Consider the following 9,947-nt stretch of genomic DNA (forward strand, 5'->3'; position numbering starts at 1 on the left):
ATGCATGCTAAATATTTGTGGTCAATTAATTTCCCTTCTTACAACTGTTGACAATGATTTGTTGTGTTTTGCCTGCTGCATCATTTGTTCTGCTAATTTGTGCTGCCTTTGGTGACGATTCTGGCCAGTTCCTCAAAGTTGGTACGTTGAAAAGTAACACTTGTTTTTAGTTGTTCTATTTTGTGACAAGTTTTTTTAATGTCTAAATCAGTTTACTTCTTGTTTTGTGAAAGGGGCAATGACTTGGTATGTTCTTTATTGCGGGCGAGTTCCAGGGGTGTATGCTAGATGGTCGAGCTGCCATGAACAAGTCTTAGGTTTCAAGAATTTCTACTACAACAGCTCTCCAACACAGCAGGAGGCTGATGCTACATACATTGCCTACTGTATGGCAAACGATGATAATGACTTGTTTGCTAGTAAGAGTGTTGTGAAGGCCAACAAAGTTAGTAGCATTGTTAAAGTATTTCCATGGAAAGATGCATTGATTGTTGTTCAATTCATAATTATTCTTATCCTGTTATAGAAAGCTGATGTGAACTTTTTTTTTTTTGAAACAAAACCGGCAGGAGAGTTGCTGATTATATATTAAAAAGAAGAAAATCCTGACAGGCAAGGGTATATTGGTAACCAGAAGGGCCCCCCGCAAAAAGCAACCGGCGAAGAGCAAGAGAGATGAATAGTGGTTATTCTCGCGGCATGAAGCGACCTAGATGGCGCGCCCGGGTAAAAACCTAGAGATCAGCCTCCTCAAGGATGATGCTCAAGACCCTAGCAGCAGATTTCTCTGTGCTCCCAAAGGTGTGTCTATTTCTCTCCTTCCAAATCTCCCAAGATACAAGTATTGTGAGCATTATCATTGCCTTTCCCGAGGAATGGACACACTTCACCATTGAGGACCACCAAGCGAGGATCGAGGTAGAGAGGCACCAAGACTCAAGGAGGATGGCCGACTGCCTCAACTTTCGAGCCAACCTTCGCCAAACCTTTATAGCAAAGGGGCACTCCACAAACAATTGAAGGCAAGTCTCTTAGGAATGCTTGCATAAGGTGCAGACGGGGTTGCAAGTCCAATCCCTACGAGTAAGGCTATCCACGGTCCAAAGTCTATCCTGCACCACCAACCATGCAAAGAATTTACATTTCGGCGATGCCCAGGTCTTCCAGATGAGCTTCGTGAAGCTTGTGCAAATCGATCCCATAAACATCAAGGAGTAAGCAAACTGAGAAATGTAGATGCCTCAATCAAAGAGCTTCCAGGTTATGGAATCGGTAGTGGCAGGCTGAAGACTGATCCCCTTCGTGACCTTCCATAGCCAAATGAATTGGGAGATGTGGTCATGCGATACATGATGGAACAAGGCCATGTTAGAAACCCAATGTCTTTGAGTCAACCCCTCTATGAGGGAACATCTCTTAGAAGCGGAGATTTGAAAAAGAAGTGAGGCGCAATCTTTAGGTTTGAGCCCTCTAGCCCAAGGAGAGTGCCAAAATGATACCTTGGCACCATTTCCAATGGAAATGGAAGTGGCAGCCATGAAGGGAAGTCTATCAGTGTTGTCACACGGCACCTCAGTGCCAACCCACGCCTTCTACGTTGAGTTCCATTCATGCTAAAGCCACCGTTGCATAAGTGCCCTTCCAAAGAACTCAAGGTCAAGAACCTCCAGGCCTCCAAGCGCTTTTGTCCTATAGACTTTCTTCCAACTGATCTTGCATTTTCCGCTCGTGATAGGCAGACAGTCTGCCCAAAGGAATTATCTCCTTGCTTCATCGATTTGCCGCAGAATTGAAGCCAGAGCTTTGATTGCCGCTAAGAAATGAACAAGCTGGGATGTCATTATAGCTTTGACAAGCGTAAGAGGTCCATAAGGCGACATGTTCCTTCCTTTCTAGGAAGATATCTTCCCAATCACCTTATCAGCCAAAAGAAGGTATGTGATTGGGAAAGCAAAAATAATCACCAGAAGTCCAGAGAGGATTGTGTCCAGGTCAATAGCCTCGCATCTGATTGGTGAAACCAGAGTCTTTACGAAGTTGGTCTCAGACCGAAGGCCTTCCTAAAGGAGCACAAGATGTGTGCGAGTGTGGACACATCGTGAGTCATTGGGGCAATGAATACCACTGTATCATCAGTATATGTAGACACTCGCATCTTCTCAAAGTTGAAGTGCCCACCTAGCCCATCGAGAAGACACCACCAAGAAGCCAAGGAGAGCATGTGCTGGAGAGGGTCGATGACCAATGTGAACAGCATGGGGATAGGGGGTCCCCCTGCCAAAGGCCCCTCCCATGCGCAATGGGAGCCCCCGGAATTCCATTTGAGATGATTCTCAAAGTGGAGGTGGCGAGTAGGATAAAAAGAAGATATCGCCACCTCTGCGGGAACCCAAGCTTTGATAGGAGATCAAGGAGATAATCCCAACGAACTGAATTGAAGGCTTTTGAGATTTCCAGCTTGAAGAGGAGGGTGGGGGTGCGGCTTCGATGAAGGAGCCCGGTCACACCCCTCACCATCATGTAGTTGTCGTGAATACAACATTGCTTAATGAAAGCACTTTGGTAGTCCGAAACCAAGGACTCAAGGAGAGTGCAAGCTAGAGAGCTATAATTTTGGAGACTAACTTAGCAACAGAGTGGATCAGACTGATTGGCCTCTTCTCCTGATTTTTTGAGAAGGAGCACAATGTTAGCCGAGTTAAGAAGGTGGAGTCCAGATGACCTGAGGTAAAAAAAAAACATTGACGCTAGCCAGCACATCTTGCTTGATGACGGGTTAGGAGGCCACAAAAAATGCCTGGTGAAGCCATCGGGGCCCGACGCCTTTTCCTAGGGCAAGAGCTTGATGGCAGAGAAGATTTCCCCCACCTGGGGAAGTTTAAGAAGGTCCCTGTTAATGTTGGTATCCCTCATGCATGGCTTGGCCATGAACTACTGGAAGTGCTGCTGTATTACGGCAGCCATGTCGTCATGCGAGGTTGCCCATTGGTGACCCAAATGGAGCCTCAGAGTCCGATTGTGCCTTCTGTGGCCAATCATCATGTTGTGGAAAAACCTGGTGTTGGCATCACCTTCTCTGAGGTAGGCAATTATGGAAGCTTGCCTCTTTCTAGCGCGCTCGATGGCGGCCAAGTAAAGCACCCTCCTCTTTAATTGAGCCCTGAAAGCTGCCTCAAGAGGTGAGAGCATGTGAAGTGCCTACGCAGAGTCAAGACGAAGGATGACCTCCAAGTCCATGATTAATTGAATCTTGACACCAGAGAGTTTTGCTCCAGGACCGCAAGTGGGTGGTGGTCTTTCTAAGCTTCTGGTTGATCACAAGGTATGGGTCGCAATGGCCAGTCTCCTGATACCAAGCCAAGGTCATGGCATCCAGGAAGCCCATCATATGAGTCCAAAAATTCTCAAATTTGAAGGACCTCGTCCAACGAGGCCCCTTCTGGTTGGAGACCAGTAGGGGATAGTGATTTGAGTGGGAGGAGGAGAGCACCTGAAGACCATGCGAGCTGAAGGTCGCATCCCACTCTGCATTGCTCAAGAAGCGAATAAATTTTCAATATTATGAAACATTGGACAGTTGATCCACATGTTGTTCTTTAATGAGATTGTGATCTTTGGCTGAAGAAGTAAATTTTGTGCATTATTATTCTTTCTTAATCCACGCAAGTCTCGAGACTTAGCCATTTTCATGGCAGTAGCACGGGGTGAGGGTGCGCTCATCATTCTGCCCGCTAAAACATTAAGGGTGTGTTTGGTTGGAGGCATGAGGATGGATGGGATATGGTGATCCATCCTTTTGAGGTGTTTGGTTAAAGGATAGATGGGATATGATCATTCATTTTGAGGAATACTCCTCATATATGCTAGATAGTGTGAGCCGGTTCTTTTGGCTGGATGAGACATCCACCTTGTCTAATCTTGATCATTAGTAAAATGAGTTATGATAATTAGTGTTAACGATTGGTGAACCGTCAATCTAACGAACTTGTTGAAGAAATAGGGAATGCTTGAAGTAGACGAATCACAAGGGAACACACAGAGATTTTTAGACAGGTTCGGGCCTCCCAGAGGATAATAACCCTATGTCTTGTTCGTCTTGTACTGATCTGAGCCTGTTATAAGAGGGTGTGTAGCTAGCCTAGATGAATCTAAACCTAGTCTGTGACTTCCCTCTCAGCTTCTGTTGGCTTGTATAGCTTCTAATAACTTCGTACCACTTTTAATGACTTTGTATTGCTTCTAATGACTTCGTATTGCTTGTCCTCCACAGGGCTCCTTGTCTCCATATATATATGGGGGTGTCGTACATCCTCTGGACTCCTCCTTCCTATTCTTGGAAATAAACCTTCCCGGTTATGGGATGCCTTGGATATCTACGGGTGGTTTCCTTTCTTCCAGAGATCCCCTTCCCAGTGATAAAGATATGCCCAGATAATTACGAGAAACCATGGGGTGTGCGGATATGGTAACTATCCATTATTCATCGTTAAGTCCCCCATCAGTACGTGAAATGAGGTTTCGACAGATCAAATATATGACCAGCAAAGATCAGCTTTTTATCTAACCATGTCATCGAGTAGGACTCTGGTCCACGATTAGGGCAAAGCATCTAACTGGGTTTTCTGATTTTCTACACAGGATTCCGAACGCCTCCGAGTTCCCAAGAGATTTCTCGAGAAGGTATTCCATCCGGGTAGATTGTCTAGTCGATCTGTGAAGAATCATCCCATCCTTGCAAAGGTACAAGGGAGATAAGACTTATCGCTAGCCAGGCTCAAAACTTGAACTGTTGTAGCTGAAATTTTGTTTGGTGGTGAAAAAGATTCACTGTCACGAGCGCAGAAAAGTTGTTGTTCATCTTTTTTACTATACCCTGAGCACTGAAAAATCCAGCGGATAAATAGGTGCACCGGCAACCACCTCTTTGCCTATGCGAGCTAGCTAAAAAGGCAGAGCCTCGATGACTGCACGTCTCTTGTCGTCCATGGCTCATAATGCGGCTGCGCCCGGAATTAATGTTTTGGATATGAAGCATTATGTCTCTCGACCATTGCTCTATATAAACCCCCAGGCGCCAAAGTCTTGGCTGTATCGAACCTTAACTCAACCATGGAACCTTCTCCTTCTCCTGAATACACTCATTCATCTCCTGACTATTCCCCATCCTCCCCCGAGTACTCTCCCCTCACCCTGTCGTCATCTCCAACCGGATCTGGTTCGGTGGTGGAGGTTATTGATGTCTCCTCCGACGAGGAGGGTGAAGAGAGGGTAGCGACTCGTGGTGTTCCTATTAAAGATGGCAAGCCCCCAGCGTCTCCAGTCCAAGATGAGGTGGATTAGGACCTTCTGGAGGTAGAAATAGAGGAGGAGGAAGCGGCGGCTGAGGCAGAGAAGAGGGAGGAATTCAGTAGCATCTCCGTTAAAGACGGCAAGATGTCGGCCACTTCATCCTCTCTGTCCTTGTGTTATTCCAGCGAGGGCGGCCGGAGGGAGTAGCCGGAGCAGCGACACCGACAATGAGGGTGAAGAGCCAATGACTCTTCCAAACTTTATGTCATCGGAGATGTCGATGATCGGGTGACAACACCGGCGAGTTCAGCATGGGGTCGGATCGTCGATGACCTGGTCTCCTCCGTTGGCACATGTGGTTGGGGAGAGACAAGGGAGTCTCTCCTTCCTCTTGCTAAGTCAGTGAAGCTTCATTGGTCGAAGACTCTTCTTCCTCTTCGTCGAGTAGATTTTTTAGGATGTGCAATCCTCTTCCCTAAGTTTATCTGTAAAAGAGCTCAAAATCTTGTTAAATAAAAGTTCCTATTTCTATTGCAATATCTTGTGTATGCTTACGAATCTTCTCGAGAATACAAGGAAATTTTTAAACAAGTGTTCGACCTTGATTTCTTACGAGTAGGTTAGGGATCTTATCAGAATATTCATCGTGATCACCTTAGGTCAGACTCCGAGTGCAAAACGTCTTAACTTTCAGGCTCCTCAGGGACACGATAAGGTTTTCTGTGGTTCCTAAATACATTCTTTCCCTTCTTGTCAGAAATATGGCGCGCACAACAAGATGTGTAATCCTAGTGTTGTGAAGCCCTCGACTAGTTATCGGGGAAGGATTCCCGGATTTGCAGTCTTAGAAATCTGAGTGTGCGTATGAACGTAAGTGCCCAAATAGAGGCTTATCTCAGATCTTTCCTTTTTTTTCAAGGCATTATCTTGAAATAGGTAAAAGAAATATATTTATAATATGGCAACTAATATTTACAAAATATATCCTAAATACTTACGTATAAAACTTGCAAAGCTGATCGATATTCCAAGAATTTTTAAGGATTTGATCATCCTCCATAGCTAACCTATACGACCCTGATCGATTTGATTCGACCACCCTATAGGGACCTTCCCACTTCATAGATAGCTTGTTGCTATTTCTCTAGCTTTGTACGATTCATAGAACTAGATCTCTGGGTCGAAAGATCTTTTGCGGACGTTCTGGTCATGGTTGTGTTGGAGAGCTTGCTGGTACCGCGTTGATCTTATCTACATTTGTGTCTTTTTTTCCTTGAGAATATTGAGGTCATCATGTCTTCTCAGGATTTCATCCTTGTCGAGGTAAAGTTCAATTCGGGGAGATTTGATCTTTATTTGATGGGGTAGCATAGCTTCGACCCCATAGACTAGGAAGAAAAGTGTTTCACCCATTGCCCTACTAGACGTCGTTCGAAGTGCCTAGAGTACGTTAGGTAACTCGGAAGCCCAGGCTTTAGCGTAGGCTGATAAGCGGTTGAAGACACAAGTTTTGATTCTCTAAAGTACTAGGTCGTTTGCCCACTCAATTTGTGCATTGCTTTGTGGATGTGCCACAGACGCAAAACATATTGTAGTGCCGAGTTCCTCACAGTAATCGATGAACGCCGTGCTAGAGAACTGAGTGCCATTGTTGTTGATGATCCTACTTGGGACGCCAAATCTTGTCATGATGCTTTTCATGATGAATTTCTTGGCGACCACCGACATAATTTTTTTTACTAGCTCAGCTTCAATCCACTTGGTGAAAGTATCAATTGCAACAAATAGGAACTTGAAGCCCCCCGGGTGCTACCCGGAAGGGCCCCAAAATATATAGCCCCAAGTCACGAATGTCCATGACAAAGGGATCGTATGTAGGGATTGAGCGGGTTGATGTACTCTTCTGCTTTGAAATTGATAGGTCATACATTTTTTTACTAACTCGCTCGCATCATGGAGAGCCGTAGGCCAATAGAAATCTTATCTAAATACCTTTCTGGTCAAGATTCGGAAGGAAGTGTGAGCTCCGCACACCCCTTTATGGATTTCTTCAAGTAGTTTTGTACCCTACTTCTGAGAGATGCATTTTATGAGTACTCTGTGGGTGCCTTTTCGATAAAGAACATTATCAACCAAGGTAACATATTGGATCGATGTGAAATTTGCTCGGTTAGTGCATCACAATCCGCAAGCACCTTCAAGATCTTGAAGGTGCTTGCGGATTGCGGTCATCCAAGAAACTTCGCTTTCGAGCCTAGCCATGACTTCCATCGCAACTCCTTTTGTGGTGTCAATTCCTGGAGAACCCCCAAGCTGGTTATAGGTCTGGTACACTACCACTCCTTCGGCTACGTCCTCTGATGATTTCACAGACGGCTTAGAGAGTTTCTCTATGAAAATCTCGGGTTGTCCTGGAGACTGTGAGGATGCCATGCAGGCAAGACTATCGGCGAGGTCGTTGTCCTTCCTTGGGATATACCTGACGTCGAGTCCAACAAATTTCTTTGCCATCTTCCTCACCTTTGTGAGGTAGTCTATCATGGTTTTATCCAAGGTTTGCTACTCCTTACTAACATGCTTCATCACCAAATGTGAATCCCCTTTCATGAGCAGACGTCGGATGCCAAGAGCAGAAGCTACTCGAAGTCCAGTGAGCAGACCCTCATATTTGGCTACATAGTTTGTGGCTAGAAAATCAATCTGTAGAGCGTACTGCATGATTTCTTAGGGATGAAAATGGACAGGATAAATCCCACCCTGATCCGATCCGTTTTCTATATTTTTCCCGGTCATTTTTGGATTTTTGAGACTTACATGGAAATAGGATGAAAACGGGAAAATTAATTCGAAAATAGGGTTGAAAATAGTTTTGCTATTTTCCTGACCGTATTGTTGGTATCTCATTTTTAATCGGGATCCTATTTTTTTTCATTATCGGCCAATTAAAACCCCACCCAGGCGTGCCAACCATCCACGCCAATTAAAAAACTCAAAAGTAAGATCAATGGCTGCTTACATTTTGCTAGTTGCACTCTGATGATGACCTGCCCATCTGCGAGAGTGATATATTTGGTATTTTTTATCACCTCATTGAACATAACCAGCATATGTTCCTTCAAAAATTCAGGCAAAAAGCTACTATTGTTATGAAGATTATATTCTATAGAAGTACAAACTTCCAGTAAGGTACTATTGTCATGAAGAGTATATTTTAATATTTCAAGTCATGGACTCATGGTTTTGAGGTTTGATCTTCTTGATTTTAATCACTGGTTTCCGTCCGATACCAACATATTTCCGTTCGGATTCATTTGTTTTCGTATAACCGGCAATCTCGTGTTCGTTTTTGTTTCTAGCTTTCCCCTTTTTGTTTTCGTCCGGTTGAGAAAATGTGAAAGTGAAAATGGTTAAGGGGTTTTCCTGACCATTCATGTTCGTTTTCATCCCTAGGCTTTCTCCTATTGGAGAGATCAGTATAATCCCAGCCCCGCGCCTTGAACCGTGAGTGATCCGTCGAAGAATAAAATCCATGCATCTGATAAATTGTTGTGATCCTCCTAGGGTTGATCCGGTTCTATCCATTCGACCACGAAGTTTGTGAGTGCTTGCTACTTGATTGTTGTTCGAGGTACAAAATGGATGTCAAATTCTCTGAGTTCCACAGACCACTTGGTAATTCAGTTGATTGCATCTATGTTGTGTAGGATCTTGCACAGTAGAAATATTGATGGTATGGTAATCTTGTGAACCTAAAAGTAATATTGTAACTTATAAGAGAACATCAGTACAGCATATAATAGCTTCTATACTTGTGGATAGCATTCTTTAGAATCGTGGAGCAATTCACTGATGTAGTACACCGGTCGCTGGCTTTCCTCTCTTTTGTCTTGTGCTTCTCTTTCCTCTACCAATACCCCACTTACAGCACGTGGTCCGGGTGCGATGTATAAGAGCAAATCTTCACTAGGGTTAGCAGTGATTAGCACAGGGGGAAGAAAGATACCTCTTTAAATTATTGAATGCCTTATCTGCTTCTTTTGACAATTCAAACTTGTCATGTTGTTTTAATAACTTGAAGAAGGGGAGTCCTTGATCTCTGAGTTAGGAAATGAGCCGATTAAGGGTTGTCATGCATTCGATTAGTCTCTGAACTTCTCGCACTGACTTAGGGGGTTGTATCTCTTCAATAGCTTTGATCTTCTTGAGATTAACTTCTATTCCCCGGTAAGACACCTGGTATCCGAGCAATTTTCTCGCGTTAACTCCAAACGTGCACTTCTTCGGGTTCAGCATGACTCAATTCTTGCGCAGGTTATTGAACATTTCTTGTAGGTTGGAGATGAGATCTTCCTTCTTTTTAGTTTTGATAATGAGATCATCGATATAGGCCTCGACATTCCAGCCGATCTGGTGATAGAGTGTTATCTGCATTCCTTGTTACTATGTGGCACCAGCATTCTTCAATCCAAAAGACATTTTGACATAGCAATAAACTCCAATAGAGTAATAAAGGAGGTTTTCTCCTCATCCTCTGGAGACATGCTAATCTGGTAGTAACCGGATTAGGCATCGAGAAGGCTTAGATAATCGCAGTCAGAGGTGGAGTTGACTATCTGATCTATTCATGGTAGAGAAAAAAACATCCTTAGGGAAGGTCT

This window comes from Phragmites australis, chromosome 8 (genome assembly GCF_958298935.1).
Source record: "Phragmites australis chromosome 8, lpPhrAust1.1, whole genome shotgun sequence".
Classification (NCBI taxonomy): Eukaryota; Viridiplantae; Streptophyta; class Magnoliopsida; order Poales; family Poaceae; genus Phragmites; species Phragmites australis.